The 21,742-nt window shown below is 37.6% G+C and overlaps 1 protein-coding gene across 2 annotated transcripts in view; it reads left to right on the plus strand.

Moving 5' to 3' along the window:
- The window catches only part of COL5A2 (collagen type V alpha 2 chain), a 149,102-nt gene that overhangs the window by 19,048 nt on the left and 108,312 nt on the right, over positions 1 to 21,742 (plus strand). The gene's annotated exons all lie outside the window — the stretch shown is intronic.

The following is a 21,742-nucleotide window of genomic DNA, read 5'->3' on the forward strand; positions in this document are numbered from 1 at the left end:
TCAATTGTATCTCATAGAGAGAAGAAAAGGAAAGAGAAAGACAGTTTTAGTTACCAAGAAAAGTACTCCACATTACTATATGAAAATCATTTCTATGCAGTGCCACATTCTTAAAGACTTCAGTAAGACCAAACCTGTGACAGGCAAAGATTAGGGAAAGTATAAATCTATTTTGTAGAACTTATATGTTTTTTTAAACCTGAAAGTTAGGGATTTTCATGAAGACTGTAGTGAGGAGGAAAGAACCAAACAACTTTTGATTTATCCAACTAAAATTTTTACTTGAGATGTATTAGGAAACCTTGTAATCTGGAATCTGCATAGCTGTGAAAGCAAATGCAATCACAGGTTGTGTTACAGGGCAAGAGGCAAAAGTGACTTTTGGAAAGAAAAACTAATGCTGATTTAGCATTTAGTGAGATCCCTCTAGCGATTAGGCTTTCTGCCCTGGCTTTATGTACCTCACTGATTATAAAATTAAGGAGACCATCATTGGCTGTATATTTATTAAGTGTTTCATTGATCCTTAACTACCAAGTGCCATATTAAAAATATGAAGTAGAAAGAAAAATAATAAGTGATCTTTATATTGAAGAATCCCATTATGAGAGACCCAATCTGTTACACATTTTTGTAAAAAGACGTGATAGATGTGTAAGTTAAACGTGTGTAGACCATCTTAAGCTGGTTTATAAATTAGTCAAAAATGATAAATATCAGACATCTGAACCAAACACTTTCAATGGGAGTATCTGCAAAGAAAATATTTGTTTTCTAAGAAAATATTTTTCTTCCCTCTGCCGTGACATTTTTGGTCAAAACATTTGTAAGAGTTTCCATTGATGCTGTTACAAATGAGTTAAAACTTTAATCACCTGCAAAAATGTTTTACAAATTTGTGTACATGCTGCCATTGATAATCACTTGAGCTGCCAATAAGAAATATTTATTTGACTTCTATGTACCAAGTCAAGTGCTATGGTGCACTTAACCTATATATTTATTAATAAGTTAGGAAGTAGAATCCTTGATTTCAAACCATGAAGAGTTTTTAATTTAGTCGGAAAGTAAATGCCTGAAATAATCAGGCTAAGAAAGAGAATATGTAACATGAACTAAAGTACATTGAACCTTTCAGAATAAACCTAGAGTCAGTTCAGGAGAGGGGAAAAACAGCTGGAGTTGTCAGGAAATGAATGAAGGTTTTGACTGGAGGATGTAGTGTTGTGAGAGATATCAGAAGTGTCCTAAGCAGAAATCAATGTCATTTGTATCACCGAGAGCCAAGGGAAGGATGATAGAGACAAAGCTCTGGGTCTGGCAGTGTGGAGTTTCCTGCTCAACTTTGAGAGTGGTTGTCCAAACAGTTAAGAACCAAAGCAAACTTTCCAAAGGTCAGACTTCTTGTATATTCTAAATATACTGATTTCTGAACTAATTTCATGTAGTAGCCATTTAGGTCGTATATTTAACTAGACTATACTCAGCTAATTTTAGTTCTGTGCTCTTTTCTAATTCTAATGGCTTATTGGCTGTCATTAATGAAGTGATAGATATGATCTATTGGTGTTTCCATTATGTGAATATTTTTAGTGCCAGGAAATGTTTGTAGTTCAGGTTAGGTATTACAAAAAACACAGAATGGTGACCTTGGATTAGGTAGATAGCTGCATAAAATTCTCTTTGGCTTGATGATATTTAATCTATATGTGAGAAGAATACTTGTTGTTACCATAAAGTAGCATAAATTTCCATAGATTACTCAATAAAGTCACCCCTATGAAGTCAGTCATTGCACATATCTTCTGCTATCATTGTGCTGATACTCAGAGACTAATCTATTAAATATTGGTATGATTACCTAAAAATCTTGACTTTCTTATTACAATTATACATACATTTATTGGACACTACTGTGGTCCAGATATTATGTGAAGCTGTAGTCAGGGCTATGCTTTTCCAGTGGTCATGTATGGATGTGAGAGTTAGACTGTGAAGAAAGCTGAGCCCCAAAGAATTGATGCTTTTGAACTGTGGTATTGGAGAAGACTCTTGAGAGTCCCTTGGACTGCAAGGAGAGCCAACCAGTCCATCCTAAAGGAGATCAGTCCTGGGTGTTCTTTGAAAGGAATGATGCTAAAGCTGAAACTCCAGTACTTTGGCCACCTCATGCGAAGAGTTGACTCATTGGAAAAGACTCTGATGCTGGGAGGGATTGGGAGCAGGAGGAGAAGGGGATGACAGAGGATGAGATGGCTGGATGGCATCACTGACTCGATGGACGTGAGTCTGAGTGAACTCCGGGAGTTGGTGATGGACAGGGAGGCCTGGCGTGCTGCGGTTCATGGGGTCACAAAGAGTCAGACACGACTGAGCGACTGAATGGAACTGAGGGATACTTCAGTGGATAAGACATATAGTTTCTCTAGAGAGAGAGGAAAAACCAAGTACATAGAATGGGGATGTTTAAAAATTTAATCGTCACCAATAAAGGGCTTTTCTATTTAGATCAAGAAGAAGTCATACATGTATCTCTGCAGGTGTGAGTGCGTGCTCAGTCATGTCCAGCTGGATCCCATAGACTGGAGCCCTCCCCACTGCCCTGTCTGTGGGATTTTCAGGCAAGAATACTGGAGTGGGCTGCCATTTCCTCCTCCAGGGGATCTTGGCAGGCGGATCCTTTACCACTGTGCCGCCTGGGAAACCCTGTAACTAATATCAGGTAAAAACTGTTTATTATTTCAGTGATTTCACTGACGGTAAAAATATTGTTTCTTTAAACCAGGACATACCAGAGGGAGTAAGGCATTTTGACCAAACTCTCGGCAAAGTTTTATTTCAAGCAAGAATACCACGAAACATTTTGTTCCACTGAAGAATTAGCCCACATTTTTTTTTTGTCATCCAGAGCACTTTCTATTCCAGACTTCCTACAACTGGTATGTGTGAAATACACTTTGAAGCAGACAATAGTGTGGGCTGGAGTTCCATGTTGTTTACTCCATCCAGTCAGTTCAGCAAAGTGGTGTGACTGGGCCTTCCTTTAGCATAAGGGAATAACGAAATCCTCTGTTTGTGACTGTCTTTCAAGATAATTGATGAAATTGAATTCCTGTTCTTTGTGTACTTTTTACTGAAATGTTCTTAGAATGCCCTGGTAACTGAATGAATATTTTAAATTCTTCTGTAACACTGTGTTGTTTTTTACTTTGGTGTTAGGTCAAGCTTAGATGTATTACCATTTATATATGCTTTAACAAACATGGAAGAAACAAATTTTTTAAAAAAGAAAGCAAATTTACACAACTTTCACTTTTAATGTGATTAAGTAGCTTTAGCACTCGTATTCAGATCTTCATATTATCTCACAAAAACTCATGTAGAACATTGTACTGTGCATTGTAATGTAATCTATCTAGATCTCTAATCTTCATTGATATAGAACATTTAGCTACTTGCTAAATTATAGCCTGAGTGCTGAGGGCTCTCTCCTGGAAGATGGGTGAAAAATATAGAAGTAGAAGGCAGTCAAAGCGATTACCTAGTCATATTAACAGCTTCTTAGGCAGAATTTTTCATTTTGTTACCAGATGTTATTCTTCATCTACCATGGCAACTAATCCCCCATCATATTTCCACTATTTTATTGCAAATTATAAGAGTAGCTTAATAGACCATATGCTTATTATATTCCCTAGTGTGAATTAACCCTGGATTTTGCACTAGCTTTTTGGAAAGTTTCAGAAGATAACATAACACTGAAAATTTAATGGAAATTGTTCTTAGATAACAGAATGAAACATTTATCACACAATTGTTGTTGTGGTACACCAATATACATTTTGAGGTATGCAAAAGTAATATTAATTTTATTCTATTAATGCATCTATGAGTGATATTTTTCTGCTTATTTAATGCCTGTGACTCTGTGGGGAATCTCTCCAACAAAGCAGGATAGCCAGACTCTTTTTAAATTAATATATGAGGGCAAGACCACTAATATGTATCAGAAAACTGAGTATACTTGAAACTTTCAGGTCTTGACAAATCCTTATTAAAGGGTAATATGTTGCAAAGAAGAAATAATGTACTGATTTCTTTTCAAATAATATAAATTATGATTTATGGCATGCTTTATTCTTATATTTTTTAATTCTCTAATCTCTAGTATATATAGTAAAAAATGTTTCCCTAAGGACTTCCTTGGTAGTGCAGTGGGTAAGATTCTGCAGAGGGCACTGGGCTGAATCCCTGTTCGGGGAACTAAGATCCCACATGCCATATGCGCTCCCCACTCCTCCCCCCCCAAAAATATTGTTCCTTAAAAGAGAAATTAGAATTGACTTATTTATTGAGGGCAATGTGACAGACACAATTCTGAGACTCTGGGAATGCGGCAAGGAGTAGAGCTCTGACCATGTGGAACTGGAATTCTGCTCCAGGGTGTGGCTGGCAAATAGTGGCCCTCCAGAGAAGTCCATGCTCTAATCCCTGTGACCTGTGGATATATTACTTTACACAGTAAAGAGGAATTAAGTCGATCCATGGCATTATGGATCCATAGTATTACTAGTTGACTTTAGAGAGGGAGATTAACTTGGATTAACTGAGTGGGCCCAATGTAATCACAAGGATATTCATAAGAGGAAAAAAAGAGGCAGAAGAGATGCAATCAGGAAAAATATGATGACTAAAGCAAGGGTCGGAGTCAGAGAAAAACATATGAAGATGCTACATTGCTAGTTATGAAAATTGAGAAAGGGGCCATGTGTCACAGAATGCAGGTCTCCAGAAGCTGGAAAAGGCAATAGAACGGATAATTTTCTAGGGCCCTCAGAGTGAGTGTAGCCCTGCTGGCACCTTGAGTTTAGCCCAGTGAGCCCTATTTCAGACTTCTGATCTCCAGCACTGCAAGGTAATACATTTATGTGTTAAGACAGTAAATGTGTACCAGTTTGTTACCGCAGCAATGAGAAGCAAATTCAGCAATATAAAAGTAGAGGAGGGAACTGGAAGAGAGAAGCAGAGAAATGGCAGGATTGGATGTACTGGCCTGTTGTTGCTGGCTTTGAATTTGGAATGGCTTCATGAGCCAAGGAGCACAGGCAGTCTCCAGAAGCTGGAAAAGGCCCTGGCATTAATCCTCTACTAGAGCATTGGAGAAGGAAATGGCAACCCACGCCGGTGTTCTTGCCTGGAGAATCTCAGGGACGGGGGAGCCTTGTGGGCTGCCGTCTATGGGGTCGCACAGAGTCGGACACGACTGAGGCGACTTAGCAGCAGAGCCACCAGAAGGAATGCCAGCACCTCGATTTTAGTCAGTGAGACCTGTTTGGGATTTTTTGTTTTTATCTCCAGAACTATAAAATAATGGTGGTGGTATTTTAAAGACTCTTTATTCAGTGATAGCTTGTTACAGTAGCAGTTAAAAATTAATACAGTGGGATAAGACAATACATGAGTAAAATATTTCTCTTAAAAAAAGAGATAATTTCAGTTATTTACTGGCATAAAGGAAGAGTAGGGTCCTGAAGCTGTGCTGGCTAGTGTATATTCACTATCCACCTTTAACAATTTTAATTTAATTTAATTAAAATCTCAGTGCTATTAGTGTAGCTAGTAGTGTTGGACACTACCGTGTCGGACAGTGCAGGCAATAGAAGTTTCATCAAAACAGAATGGCCTCTTGGGCTGTGCTCTTCAGGAGAGCTGGAGAGTAGTGCTACTTAACATAAGGTGGGTTTAGTTTGTGTGAAAATCTGAATGAGAAAAAGGGATCGGGCTTGTGAAAGACCAAGGAAAGGCATTTCTGGCAGAAGGTGTGGAATTCAGAGCAATATATGCTATAAAATAAGCAAAACAGACAAATGAGATGCAGAGCAGTTAAAATCCTCTCCATGTCCTTTCGAGACATGGTTTCCATTGTAAGTACCTGTAAAGAAACATTCATCCACTCAGCAAGCATTTATTGACAGCCTGATTTTGCATCAAAGACTATGTCAGATAACATACATACAGGTGGGAGGGGGTTTCGGGATTGGGAACACATGTACACCCGTGGAAGATTCATGTTGATGTGTGGCAAAGCCAATACAATATTGTAAAGTAAAAATAATAATAATAATAAATTTTTTAAAAAAGAAAAAAGGTGATATGACAGAGTTGTTAGACTCATGGAACTCACAGTTTGGTAGAATTCTCCTTTTAAAAATTATTGTTCATTGGAAATCAGTCCTGATTATTCATTGGAAAGACTGATGTTGAAGGTGAAGCTCCAATACTTTGGTCACTTGATGCAAAGAACTGACTCATTGGAAAAGACCCTGATGCTAGGAAAGATTGAAGGCAGGAGGAGAAGGGGACAATAGAGGATGAGATGGTTGGATGGCATCACCGACTTGATGGACATGAGTTTGAGCAAGCTCTGGGAGTTGGTGATGGATAGGGAAGCCTGACATGCTGCGGTCCATGGGGTCACAAAGAGTCAGACACAACTTAGTAAGTCTCTCTAGAGTCTCTCTGGAGGTAGAGAGTTAAACTAACAGTTTTGCTTTGTTCTAGGGAGGGTGAGGGAAGAGGGGGTTGTCAGAATTCTGCTCTGCTGGGAACTGTCCACCTGTCCACTATCAAAGACATTTTCTTGGTCATTTTCTGGAACGGATACATCCCTGCCAAAAGCACAAATTCACATCAGTGGAAGGTGCAGAAGTAAGAGTCGGGAATTATGGCTCCCTTAGCTGATTAGGCTCATCTTCAGAAAAACTTGAGCCCTTCTATTAGTAAATCTTGAACTAGAACTTTATCTTCATAGTGTATCTTTGTTGTTGTTGCTACTAAGTATTCATTTCGTTGTTGTTTTGCAGTTTATATTAGTGATATTAACTTTCAACTGTCATGTCTTATAGGATGAACAATAGTTTCTGGTATGGCTTTCTCCTTTAAGGAATCCAGGGGGTTGTGTATGTCTATATGTGTCTGTTGCTGCATGCTTTCTTGCTTGCTTCATCATTTGTTTTAACTTTTCCTTTTAAAAGTATTTTACTTTAGGAGGCTACAATATTGATGTGTAAAATACATCATTATTCAGCTGATGGAAAGTGCCAGAGTTTGCAGTCAGTGGATTGCAATTTCCATAGCGAGGAAACACTGAAAAGTTGTTACTCAGAGGTAATGTGGAATCTCCAGGGGTCTATATGGGAACTACCTTTTAAGGCAAACGCATTTTACCAGGGAAAGTGATGGGGGATGATTTCCAGATGTTGAAATGCTTGTTTTGGCATTTGCTCCAAAAAAGCTAAAGCATGTCTTGCCAGAACAACCAGAAGGGATGTGAAGCCCTGATGTAAGCAGAATCAAGCCCATGGAAAGCAAGGTCAGAAGAACCCAGAGAGTAGAGACAGGGATGATAGATGAGCCAAAAGATCAATATTTGGTGCCCCTATTAATTGCACGTAGTGAAAATATATCTGCCTCTGTCCTGGGATGCACACACAAGCTTATCACAGCTGTGCATCCCACTTGCCCCTTCCTGTGCCTTCGTTATCTTTCTTATAACAGTTTTTGACAATATATTAATAAAGAAACTCTTTCTGGATAACATGTTTGTCACATATTATGGGGTTAATAAAACCCGTGTGGCCGGAGGGAAACAGATTTGTCTTCAAATTCTGGGTTCCTTGTTTACCACCAGGGTGGTTTTGACCGAGTTGTTCAACCCCAAAGCTGTTCAGTTCCTTCATACGTACAGGAGAGGTTATGATATCATTGCCAAAGGCCTGTTGTGAGAATTAAATGAAATAATGTATGTGAAGGGCATGCATGAGTGAATTTCTTCTCCTTTTGATCCCCTTCAGCCAACCTCCAGGATTAGCATTATGCTTTTGTCCAGTTAGGAGAAAGACATTTTCAGAAGACATCTGAGAGTTAAATATATGCGATGTTGGCTGACTTACCAATTGGATATTTTTAGCCAGGTTGACTTTTTGTGAGCTCTTGTAATAGAATCACACGGGCAACCATGTATTCTCTCTATGTATCAGGCATCCTCTTGGAAATGTTTCATGAAGGGTGAGGAAAACATGAAAACACAAATCTGTCCTTGATAAGTTTCCTTTTATACACTGACTAGCCATGATGCTTCTTTTCCTCCAGCATTCTTTAAACCTATGTGGTGATTTTAAATAGAAGACTGGTAACTGCCCTACCAAATTAGTCAACCAGCTCCAGACAGATAAATTCCCCATCTGCTTTCACATCTTGGTGAGATCTTGGACTTCCCTTTCTAAGTCATTTTCATTTTCACCTTCCGCTGCCGTCTATGGGGTCGCACAGAGTCGGACATGACTGAAGCGACTTAGCAGCAGCAGTAGCAGCTACAATCCTTCTGCCCCAGATCTTTTCTGAAATAGAGATTTTTTTTTTCTTTCCCAACCTCTGTGCTAAGCCTGGTCCTGGGCCAGAAAAAGCCAGGCTCTTCCAACAGGTCAACCTCTGCAGGATTCGGAACCTAAAGACATAATTTATACTCCAACTATTTCCCCAAGGGGCAGAGTAAAGGGAGCCAGGATTACAGGAAGAGATCCCCACGGGTATCTAGTCATTCCACATCTGGACCTTTGGCTATGTTCCTCTGTGACTTTGCTGTGGAAGCTTTGAAGTATGAATTTTGAGCTACACCTGTGTCGATCTTCCTGTCACTTCAATTTACACATTAGTTGCCCACGGACCTTGCCATCCTGGTTTCTCTGCAGAAACAGCACAGGGATACAATTCATAACTTTTTTGTATCATGATTCATGTAGTCCGAAGGTCATAGTGAAATTCTCTAGGCCAGAATACTGGAGTGGGTAGCTGTTCCCTTCTCCAGCGGATCTTCCCAATCCAGGGATTGAATCCAGGTCTCCCGCATTGCAGGTGGATTCATTACCAGCTGAGCCACCAGGGAAGCCCAAGAATACTGGAGTGGGTAGCCTACTCCTTCTCCAGTGGATCTTCCCCACTCAGGAATTGAAGCGGGGTCTCCTGCATTGCAGGTGGATTCTTTACCAACTGAGGTATCAGGGAAGCCCTTACCTCTGATTATACTCGGAGTTAAAAATGTTCAGTACAACTCTTAGCTCTTCCATCGACTAGCTGCATGATCTTCCAGTTTAAATCATATGCATAAGCCTGAGATTCTACACCTATCAAGTGCAGAAAATAAGAAGACTTGCTCTGACTGCCCTGCATTGGGTGCAGACTGAAGGAGCTCAGGTGTGCTGAAGTACTTGAAGCAGAGTGGGTGGCTCCTTCTCAGTTCTCTGAGATTTTGAATGATTCTGTTTACATTGTAACTTATCTGGCTCTGTCTGGTGCTCGTGTTTAGTTGTGTTGACTCTTTGCGACCCCATTTACTGTAGCCTGCCAGGCTCTCCTGTCCCTGAGATTCTCCAGGCAAGAATACTGGAGGGGTTGCCTTGCCCTCCTCCAGGGGATCTTCCCAACCCAGGGACTGAACCCAGGTCTCCCACATTGCAGGTGGATTCTTTACCATCTGAGCCACCAGGGAAGTCCATGAATACTGGAGTGGGGAGCCTATCCCTTCTTCAGGAGATCTTCCTGACCCAGGGATCGAACCGGAATATCTTTGCATTGCAGGCTGATTCTTTACCAGCTGAGCTACCGGGGAGCCCCTTGACTCTGTCGGCTTAGTGACTAAAGGATGGAAATCGCTTCTATTTCTGTGCATTTGTCACAGCCGCAGTATCTAGTACTTGGCTGATCCAGGGGAGGTATATAGAACAGTTTTGAGTGGGGCCTCGGAAGTCAAGCTGCAACAAATCCACATCCCAGGCTGCCTTGTTCTGTATGACTTTGAGCAGGAATCTAACCTCAGGAAGCCTCATTTATCTCATTTGTAAAATGGGATGAAAGTCATCACTTATCTAATTGATTTATCAAACAAGAGAATATACTTACAGTACTTAACACAATGTGTAGTATGGATTAAACTCACAAAATCTCTTAGATTTAATTTTGACTGTGGGTAACCAGTGACTTTTTAAAATAAATGTTTCTAATGAGATTTTTTAACTAAATATGTTTTCTTCTACATTAGATTAGATGATTATGCTTTTTATTTTTCTAGAAGTTTGAAAACAATGTTATGCCTTGAATTATAAGGTGTTATCTTTGTAAGCTTCTAAGTAAGCACAGGAACAGAACAGCTCTCTTTCAAATATAAATGCTGGGATCACAGACCCAACAATACAACTTTTAGATGAATTCCGTAGTTATGTGATCTTTTAAAGAAGCAATGTGCTTTTCAGAATAAAAATAGCTTTTATATAATTTCTTACTGGCTTATGTAAAGTGTGTTTAATTTAAACACACCTTTAAAACTCATTGTGAAAGGAGAATAAGCTAACTGAAAAAGAATCTTATACAAGCAGTAGCTAAATGTCAGATGTTTACTTGATTTTTAGATTATCTAGACCATTATTTCTCTTTAAGCTTTCCCATGCATCCATGTCTTCAGTCATGGGTACCACAGAAAAAAGAGTCAAACAAAACTCAGTTATTTTCACTATTGCTTTTCTTGAGAGGAACTTTTATCTTGATTATGAGTGTCTTCACTCTGAAGATGCTTCATTTGTCATCATGCCTTTATTGAATATAAACCATAAAACCATCTTGGGACTGACTGACTGTAAGACCATTTGCCAAAGAGATCATTTTAGTTTAAAGAAAGTACATTTTGGAAGTATGTTCAGGGAAGAATATGGTAATTCTATTTAAAACAAAGGATAAAGTGATTGAGTATGTATGAGAGAAGATAATAAGGTGGTGGCCTTGTTAGTGCATCTTAAAATATTTTAAGGGATCATCTGTGTGGGAATGAATTAGGTTTATTTCTTGCAACTCCAACAGGCCACGGTAGCTCCAAATGGTAGAAAGTATAGGTAGGTTGATTTGGTTGCTGCATAATCCATGACATGTTCATTGTATTACATCAAAGACTGCTCTGCTGTGTATTTATACATAGCATGCTGTGTATTTATACATATGTACTCTGAAATCCCCTCTAGGATTCCCTGTGGAAGATCTTTTTAATGATTTGACCTAATCAAAAATAGAATAGTTTACAGTTTAGATGGTGAATTCTCCATCTCTTAAAGTAACCAAGCAGACCAATATCAGGGAACATTTATTGCATATACAAAACTCTTTATCTTTCAAGGATCTTTTTAAACAAGGAATAAAACCCAAGCCTGGTTTAGATTTATTTTCTTAAAAAATAGAAAATAATGATAGCCTACAAAGATAGTAACATTTCAAACTAACATTTCAATCTTTGAGAACTTTTAAAGGACTTTAAAGTTTATATCTTCAAAACTATTTGTGTCTCAGAGAATTCTAGTTGACTAAATTTCAAATAGAAATCTCTTCTGTGAACCGTGTCTCAAGGATTTTTATGTTGATGTAACAGAAAATTTGTGTTTGTGCCTTTGTATGTGACAATAGCATGAACTCTCCTCACTTCCGTGCTGTAGCTGTCATCTGAGAGTATTGTGGACATAATTTATTGCCTGTTAAGCCATCTGCAAAGTGCAGTTGTAATTTAGCAAACAATCACAAGCGTTCAGTGGCTGAACAGTTGGTTGCTTTCATTTGACCTTGTTATGGACTGTGAGCCTGTTTGTTTGATTTCTGAAGGCACACACATTTTTCAGGAATGTTTGCCGGTAATGAGTGAGGGCTACTTTTCCATATCGACCTCATACATAATTACATAAATTAAAGCAAACCATAACAACTGAGGGTACACATAAAATACACTTCACAGAGGGATTTTAAAGCTCTTGCACTAAGCTTGAAATTATATAGCTATATGGTACATATATCATTTTTGCAAAGTGTATGTTTAAGTTTCTAAGACTTCACAAAGAACACTAAATAAAAGGTTCTGTTTTAATAACTGTTATCATAAAGTTTTTCTCTAGAAAAATTTGGCTATGAAAGAGGAATGTCAGTTTGTACAATAGAAGCCCACGTTTTTATTCTGGAGGTTAATGACTTGATGATAGAAGTTCCTAATGCTAGCCTTCCAAGCTGTCTGGAAGCCAGCAACTACTAAAAAGGGAAAGGAGAACACAGAATTTAGATCCTAACACACTGGAAAGATCACTCATTTTTAATGCACTTTACTTTCTGCATTGTCAGAATATGTTGATATTAAGCCAAGTCCAGTTTAATTTTATAACTAACCTTTATCATTTGTGGGGTTTTTTTTTGTTAATAATATGGGAGATTATTGTTTTTTTAATGTGAAGTATCACATTAGTTTTTATTCTATTAGACCTCTGCAAATAAAATTGCATTTCATCTAACTATTAAAAGAATCATATACTCTCAGAATTAAATGGAATTTAGACCCAATATTAAAAATACTTGCTGTTGTTCAGTTTCTCAGTTGTGTCTGACTCTTTGTGACCCCATGGACTGCAGCACGTTGGGCCTCCCTGTCCATCACCATCTCCCTGAGTTTGCTCAAACTCATGTCCATTGAGTTGGTGATGCCATCCAACCATCTCATCCTCTGCTGTCCCCTCTCCTCTTGCCTTCAATCTTCCAGTGAGTCAGCTCTTCACATCAAATGGCCAAAGTATTGGAGCTTCAGCTTCAGCATCAGTCCTTCCAATGAATATTCAGGGTTGATTTCCTTTAGGATTGACTGGTTTGATCTTGCAGTCCAAGGGACTCTCAAGGGTCTTCTCCAACACCACAGTTCGAAAGAATCAATTCTTCAGCACTCAACCTTCTTTATTGTCCAAACTCTCACATCTATGCATGACTACTGGAAAAACCATAGCTTTGGCTATATGGACCTTTGTTGGCAAAGTAATGTCTCTGCTTTATAATATTCTGTCTAGGTGGTCACAGCTTTTCTTCCAAGGAGCAAGCATTGTTAAATTTCATAGCTGTAGTCACTGTCCTCAGTGATTTTGAAGCCCAAGTTAATGAAGTCTGTCACTGTTTCTATTGTTTCCCCATCTATTTGCCATGAAGTGACGAGACGGAATGCCATGATCTTCGTTTTTTAATGTTAAGTTTTAAATCAGCTTTTTCACTCTCCTCTTTTACCTTTATCAAGAGGTTCTTTAGTTCCTCTTTACTTTCTACCGTTAGGGTGGTATCATCTGCATTTCTGAGGTTACTGATATTTCTCCCTGCAATCTTGATTCCATTTTATGCTTTATCCAGCCCAGCATTTCACATTATGTGCTCTTGACATAAGTTAAAAAACCAAAATATTTAAAACTAATTTATTTTAGATTGTGGAAAGCCAAAAATTTAAGTTATCAATTAAAATATTAATGTTCCAAGGTTATTAATCAGCAAAAGTTAATGTATTTATTTCACTCTCTAATCTTGTTTGAATTTTGTAGAAATTTAGATCTAGTTGACTTCATCACTAGTTTCCAAAACAACTTGAAAGATATAATGGTGAGAAAATCTTAACTTTAAAATCACATATCTAGTTTTCTTTCTGATAAGGAGAAGTGAGAAGACTTTGATGGAGAAATAAAATTTTCCATTTTTTCAAATTTTTATTGGAGAACAATCAATATTTCTTATGCAGATCATATTTTAGGAATTCTCTCTTTGGTTAAGGCTATGGTCTATGTGAACTATCAATCTATATTTGGGTTCAAGTTTGTGTAGTAATTCTTTGTGGCAAAATGAAGATTCAGCTTAATCTATAATTCATGGAGATGAAGACATTTAAAAATTCTTTTAAACATATTTGTATTTTTTCTAGCATTCCTGTTTAGCTGAATCTTGTTGCAGTACTTTGTAATTTTCTAATAACACATAGGAGGCATATATGGATTTTATGTTTATTACCAACTTTATAATGTTCTTTTCTTTTCAATCCTATATTTACATCTTTCAAGCCTTAATTTATATCCTTATGACTAAATAGAGGTCACTGGCCTATCACACTCTTCTTGGCTTCATCTCAGCCTGGAAGCCTCATCCCTTCTGTATGAATGAATTTATCCAGATGCCAGCCTCCCTTGGATCTGTGCTTAGCCTTTGCTATATTTTTTCTACCTCTATATATCTGTAGCAACCTAAGCTACATTACATGTTCCAGGCTCAGATACATTGACTTTTAGTGTCAGATTCTACTTTGTTTATATACTTTCCTCTCATCACAAATATGTTGTCTTTTTAAACTAGTGTCTTGCTGGAATATCTTCCCAGATAACTGTGCAAAAGCTCAGATTATTTTTCTGAGTCTTTCCCATCAAAGCATAGTTTTCTGTCTAAGGATTCCCCCTTCCCCCAGTGAATGGACATTTGTTTTTCTGTAAATGTAACCATATTTTCCACAGATAAGTTCATTAGTCCTTTTATCTGTCTACTTAGAGCATCACAGAACTTTTCCTTGATAATCATAATTTGGTTGTTTAATCTTCAGAGGGCTGAGGATTGTTTACTAGCAGTTCTAAGGATTTGTGATAAAATGCTCAAATTTTTTTCTGCCAGCTCATTTGGTTTAGGTCCAGAATGCATGAGAGAGGACATGAGGCTTCTTTTCCTTTTCATCCTCCTCCTCCTATAACGCCCTCCTCTTCCTCCTCCATCTCTTCCACCCTGTCACTCTCATCTCCCTACCCGAGAGATTTTGCTGGGGTCCTGGAATATTGGGGAAGACTTGTAGACAGATTTGAAGGTAAAAATCACTCTCATGAATCAAGAGAATTCTCGGGGCACTACTTTGTCTAAAGAAATCAGAGCACTCTTCTCCTTAAAATGTTCCAGTATTTGAACTTCTCCATCTTAAGAAGGACTTATTTGCCCCTCCTACTCACTGTTTCCTGACTCTAAGCGAGCTCCTTATGTAAGTCAAAACATCTTCCCAATTCTCTTGGTGACTCAATATTCAAGTAGTTTTGGTATGAATCGTGTCAGAGTCCTTTTGAAAATATAAATAAATTACAGCCACCAGGTCTTTCCTGTCCAAATTGCTTACTTAGCCTGACAACTCTAATAGATATAGTCAAGCATCATTTGCCCTTCCAGGACAATGAGTCCTCTGTGAGCTCTGTTGTATTAAGTACATAGTTATACCCCATTTAATAATAGGTTCCATAAGATCACCTGGGTGGAAATCAGTCTTAGATTTCCAAGGTCTTCACTGGACTTTGTGTGTATGAATGAGGTCACTATTGATCTTTTACCTTTTCTGGCTTGGTGTAATTCTCTGTTGATAAGTCACATGTCTTTCTTAGCTCACTGTCCAACACTCACTCTTAAATTCTTTCATACTTTTTGGGTAGAAGGTAAAATCACAAGTATTTATAATACCTGTATATAATAAATAATAAATAAATAAAATAATCACAGGTATTTATCTGTGCACAGTTTCCTAGTGAATAAAACACTTAATATATTTTTTAGCAACTTGAATTTAGTAACTCAATATACAGTTTAAATGTTGAAATCATAAAATGAATACATCAAAACAGAAAAATAAGAGAATTACTCCAATATACTGTTTTATATTTAGCATTCTTTTGAATGCTGTGGTTGGATTTCTTCTTTTCTTTGAAAAATTTTAAGAGACCTTTTCATTACTGACTATAATGTTCCTTGTAACATAATTTCCAGATATTTTTCTGATCTGCCTAATTTCTATTTGTATCTGATCTCTCATATTTTGGAATTTTCCCTTTTCTCTCTTGATTTGGAAATATTTACATTTTATGTTTACTGCTTTACTCTCTATGAAGTCAGCTTGTACTATAGCAATCTGCTGTTAAAGCATTTTTTCTTTTCTTTTTTTTGCATTTGGCTTGTTTTTATGATTCAGGACAAAAAATTCATCTTGGGCTTCTAATGCTGTATTTGAAAATAGTCTCCAGACTTCCTGTGGTTTATTTTATTTCAAACTATTCCTTTTTACCTTTTTTTTTTTTTATAATGGCCACATTTTCCTAGGCTTTCTTTCCTATAATTAAATTATTTAATATGGCATTCCTTCTTTTGCCCAAATTCTGAGCCTAATTGTTGTAAATAATGAGTAGACAGACTCAGGCACTCATGATATAGTCTACTACACCAATTCCTGCTCAATTCTGTCTAGACACTCTGAAATTTCAGTTTTACCAAGCAGATGTTTGTAATCTCTTGTATTCTTGCTTATCTGCCTGTGGGAGAATGACAATATAAAAACACATGATCATTAATTTATCAAGTATTTTCACTTTCCTAATTGTTGTTGTATACTATTCTGATTATTTTGCTTAAAATGGTTCCCTATAGCATTTAGAATAAAAGATTTATATTCTTTAACAAACAAGGCTTTGATAACTTGTTCTCTAATTATATATCATCATTTACTTCCCACACAAACTCTTCCTTTGCTCTGCCAGTGAAGTTCTTTGTAATTGGTATAATTTCACAACTCTGTACCTTCTCCCAAATCTTCTTGGAATACTTGTTTCTATCTTCATGTATTCAAATATAATCAAGATGGCCACTGTAATCAAAATGTTATCTGTAGGCCACTTTTCAGTACATTGCAGGCAGATTCCTTACTGTCTGAGCCACCAGGGAAGCTGAATTACATATGTGTGTGCATGTGTTCTTTGCTGCTCAGTCATGTCTGACTCTTTTTGACACTATGGACTGCAGCCTGCCAGGCTCCTCTGTTCATGGGAATTCTCTGAGCGAGGACACTGGAGTGGGTTGCCATGCCTTCCTCCAGAGGAACTTCCCGACCCAGGAATTGAAGCAGAGTCTCCTGCATTGCAGGTGGACTCTTTGCCAGCTAAGCTACCAGGGAAGCCCTAAATTACATATGTATGTGTTAGTTGCTTAGTCATGTCCGACTCTTTGAGACCCCATGGACTGCAGCCTACTATGCTCCTCTGTCCATGGAATAATCCAGGTCAAAATACTGGAGTGGGTTGCCATTCCCCTCTCCAGGGGATCTTCCCAACCCAGGGATCGAATCCAGGTCTTCCACATTACAGGCAGATTCCTTACCATCTAAGCCACCAGGGAATCCCTTAAATTACATATAACTTTACCTAAATCTCGGAGAAGGCAATGGCACCCCACTCCAGTATTCTTGCCTGGAAAATCCCATGGATGGAGGAGCCTGGTAGGCTGCAGTCCATGGGGTCACTATGATCCTTTGCCTTCTATGTAATTCTACTGTCTTGCCCTGTGTAAGTCCAGCTGTGAGAGTCAGCATGTCGCTTGCTGACTCAATAAAGATCATTCACACCAAGTGTCTGAGAATTTAATCATTTAATTGAAAATTTGGGATTCTAGCAAAGAGTCATGTTATTAAGTACTAAGATCACAATTACTTTCTTTCCTCATCCTTCATCACTCTTTGTCTCTGACTCCATCTCTGTTTCTATCTCTATCTCTTTTTCCCCCATACCTTCCTTCTCAAAAAAAAAAAATAATAATCTTTCCTTATTTCATACATTTTTTGTAGTCTGACCTCACCTTCTATACAGACTTTTTTTATACTCCAAAAGGTGAAAGGTGAAGTCACTCAGTCGTGTCTGACTCTGCGACCCCAAGGACTGTAGCCTACCAGGCTCCTCCATCCATGGGGTTTTCTAGGCTGCCGTTTCCTCCTTCATTATAACCTAAACAACTTAGCAAATGTATTCTTTCTTTTGCAATGCTGTGCTTGCCCAATAGAAATCTTACTGAATAAAATCTTCTTCAGCTTATTACCTAGCAGTAATTTTTAAAGTACCCACAGCGATCTAGGGAATGTGGTAGACAGCACTTCTACAGTGGTGAACGGGCAGATGAAATTTTTGCCTTCTTGGAGTTTCTGATTTAGTATGTCATCCAAACAACCACGCATGGTTACAGATTACTTGGTTTGGATCCCTCGTTGGATTTGATGTCATTCCTATGGCTACCATAGCATCCAATACATACTTCTATTCCTACAGGTAACCATGAATTATTATATTTGGTTATTTGTGGGTTAACCTCTACTAGTCTGTAAACTCAAAGGAAGGATGATGTCTTATTTCACTTTGCAATTCTCAGAGTTGAGTGTTGCACCTATATATGTATAATGCTATACTTAATAAGTATTTAATAAATATTTGGGTTTGTAGGAACTAATCATTTATATTTTCAGATTAGTTTCATTATTTTAGTGAACCATAGTGCATTTTCATTACCATAATTTTACTGTTAAATAAGAAATCCAGTGAACACTGCCTTGAACCTATGTACAAATATTAAACAAGGAACAGATGCTCAGGGAATACGTTATTCTTAATTTCTAATGTAAGTGAATTTTCACATTATTTTACTCATTTAAATAAGGTTTATATTGGATTCATAGTCCCCAAGTAGTATTTTTAGTGCTTTGCAGATGAAAGAATCCTTCTGTCCTCTCATATCCCTTTTTTTTTTTTCAGAGTTTGGGATTTAGAAAGTCTTTATGAGAATAAAGAAACACTCATGGCTTCCATTGTTCCATAATGTAAGAATTTAGAAGGAATTCTGCCATGCTCTGAAGGCAATGCTGATTGAGGACTATAGCTCAGCTTTCCGTGAGTTTCCAAACTCGAAGGGCTAATTCAAGAAGAATCACTGTAATAGGAAGAAAATTGCGTGCTAAAGTGTTCCAGGAGATGATGAAATCTCTTATCTTATTAATTTGGCAGTGCTGAGTTCCTCTTACGTAGAATGTAATTTCCTCTCTAAAAGAAAATGAGGCATCTGTTCCTACTCAGAACCAAATGGAGAATTCTTCATTCACCTCAGCAAGTCGGGGCTGTTCAGTGCTCACACTGTACTTCCTGCTCAGGATGTTTTATTCATATAAAGTACTTAGTGCAGCTAGTGTTTCACATTATTTGTTGGAATAGTAAGCATTTGCCATTTCTCAAGTTCATTATGACTTTAAAATAACTTTGATGAAAATGTATGTATTTAAAACATTTAACAAGATGGCTCATGGAATTCATTCAATCAAAAGTTTTTTGAAAAAGTGTCACATATCATATCAGGTGTATCTTTTTTTTTTTTTTTTTTGGCTCCCAAACTTTTCAGCATTTTGTAGTTACCACAAAGACATTGCAGTCTTCTGAGTCTTGATGAAGCTAAAGATATATTTATAAAATCACAGTCCAATTTTGTAACCCAGCATTTACAATAAACAAGCACTGATTATTTATTTTTCCTCCCTCTCCTTTTAGAAAACTCTTGCTCAGAAATAAAACTTTTGCTTCCCTACCTAGATAAAACTAAACAAATTCCCAACAATGTACTCACTTATTGAAACTGAGATTCCTATTCTTCATATGTGTCAAACAGCATATTTCTTTCTTTCCTTTGTCTATCTTTCTGATTTCTTGAATTGTTGAGAAAACTTTCAAGTACTTTTGAGTTCACTGTTTTTAGAGTCTTGCATCAAAACAACATGTTTCTCGCAGGGGAAGAATGTCTTTGAGAGTCCGCACCTCTTTCCGTAACCATCTGGTTCGCAGATGAAAAATACAAGCACTAGATTTTTTTTTTTCCCCTAATGATCTGGGAAAGAGATTGGACCTAAAATTCTACCCTGATGATCCCTAATATAATAATCTTCATTACTGTGTCAGATTCTCCAGGAATTCAATTCTCCAGCTACCTGTTTTTTAAGGAGGAAACACACACTACCTATGACATTCCATTTGTAGGACATTTACCATGGTGCTGTAATGTCTTCATTCTTTCCCATAGCCTAGCCACATCTTACTCTTTTTTCAAAGGCTGGTTTAAGGTTTTCTTTTTTTTTTCTTGTGAAGTCTTTCCTAGTTAAACTAACCTTCATGCATCTCTCTTTCATCGGCCAGAGTACTTGTTTTTGCACCAAATCATGGTGTATGTTGGTTTAAATCTTTCACAAGTGTTTGCTTTCTCAATCAGAGTGTAAATTGTTTGATAGTAAAATTCTTTTTGTTTTATTCTGTAAAGTGTAAGAGACAGTGTAAGAGACACAATGGATAGCCAAGACCTCATTGTTATATAAATATTAATTAATGCCATTGAAGAAGCCTCATTCTAATAACAGAATGCAGAAGAGACTATATTAGGAAGGGATTAATATTAACCTCAATTACAGGGCCTGGTCTAGCATTTACACAGGTGTCAACTCTGGGTGACCTTAGGTAAGAGGTCAGTGTGCTTTTCATCCAGTGGTGCAACCTTCTAGCTAAGGCTCATAACAAGACAAAGGGAACTTGGAATTAATTTCAGCTCCCATTGGGCCCCTCAGTTGGAGCTTTGTGAAGTGTCCAAAATGCAAATGATACATAGCAGCCCTCCAGATAGTGGCACGGATGGTGCTTGAAAGTAGAGGAAGTTTGGTAGTTTAGGAAGTGCCTACACTGTGATTTACTCTGTGTCATGAAGCTAGAGGCTATGAACTCAGGACATTTTATGAGTTACATGCTGGAAGAGAGTTGTGAGTAGTTGTGGCTGTTGTGAAAAAGATTTATTTAAGAAGGTAGGTTTTAAAATAGCTGTAGAAATATTTGAGATAGAAAAGGCCAGAGATAGGTAGGAAAGTAAGGGAGCAGTAGGTGAGGTTTCTAGGGTGTGAGCAACAGAGAGAAGAAAATGACACAGTGCTGAAGGTGTGGATCCATTTGTTACTGGGGTAGAGTGCAACCAAGGGCTATTGCTCAGATTCTACAAAGACGACATGGTTGAGTGCCATTGAGGAAGACAGTTTCTGAAGCTGCATTTAAAATAGGTTGCAGGGTAACAATAGTACAAAAAAATTTGCAAGATGTCTATGGTATTGAAAGCAGAAAGAAAAGGGTGAAAGGATGTTGCTGAACCATGAAGGACGCTGGGATTCTTGGCATCCAGAGAAGAATTCAGTCTGGGGCCAGAGACAAGGTTTGATCACTCAGAGCTTTTGTGTAATAGAATTTTAGTCAAGTATAAAAGGGATAGAGAAGCTTCTGACATAGACATCAGAAGCGGGCAGAAAGAGGACCCCCTTGCTAGTTTTAGCAGTGGAGTTATATATTTTAAATTACTTATTACAGTGAATCAAAAGAATGTCTGGAGGTTGTAAAGACCTTACTAGACCCACTCCCATAATTTACATTTTAAGATAACAGGATTAGCCAGAAGGTTTTTTCCTAGAAACTGTCCTCAAGCAGGATGCATTATTGTTATATAATCCTCAGGAATGTAGAGGGAAAAAAAAAGTTTGTCCTTTCCTCCTCCTTGAGAATTCCAGATCCCTCTCTCCTTGGGGACCCCTGAACTTCTTATCAACCAGCCTAGGAAGTGACTCTCTCAAGAGGAGTGATTAAGAGAAAGTATAGAGAAAAATTTCTGGTTGACTCTATGTGGGTATAAAATCTGAGGATGTGTGCTCTGAAAGTTGAGGATACAGAATGGATAGTAATGACTTAAATTATTATTCTATTTGGATATTCATGAATATAAAAATTATTATTATTGTTTTGAGAGTACTGATTATTGAGTTCTTAATATGTACACTCAATTATTAAGCACTCTTAAAGCAAAACAGTATTGAATTGGCATTCAAAAATATGATCTCCTCAGTATAGGCTTAAAGTATTCATTTTTAATAAAGGATCATTTGTTTTCCTTAACTGAAAATCTGCTTATAATTTTAATGGCATAAACTAGCTTCAAAAACTACTCACACTCTAAAATTCTGTGATCTTGTGGG

Source organism: Ovis canadensis, chromosome 2 (genome assembly GCF_042477335.2).
Source record: "Ovis canadensis isolate MfBH-ARS-UI-01 breed Bighorn chromosome 2, ARS-UI_OviCan_v2, whole genome shotgun sequence".
Taxonomy (NCBI): Eukaryota; Metazoa; Chordata; class Mammalia; order Artiodactyla; family Bovidae; genus Ovis; species Ovis canadensis.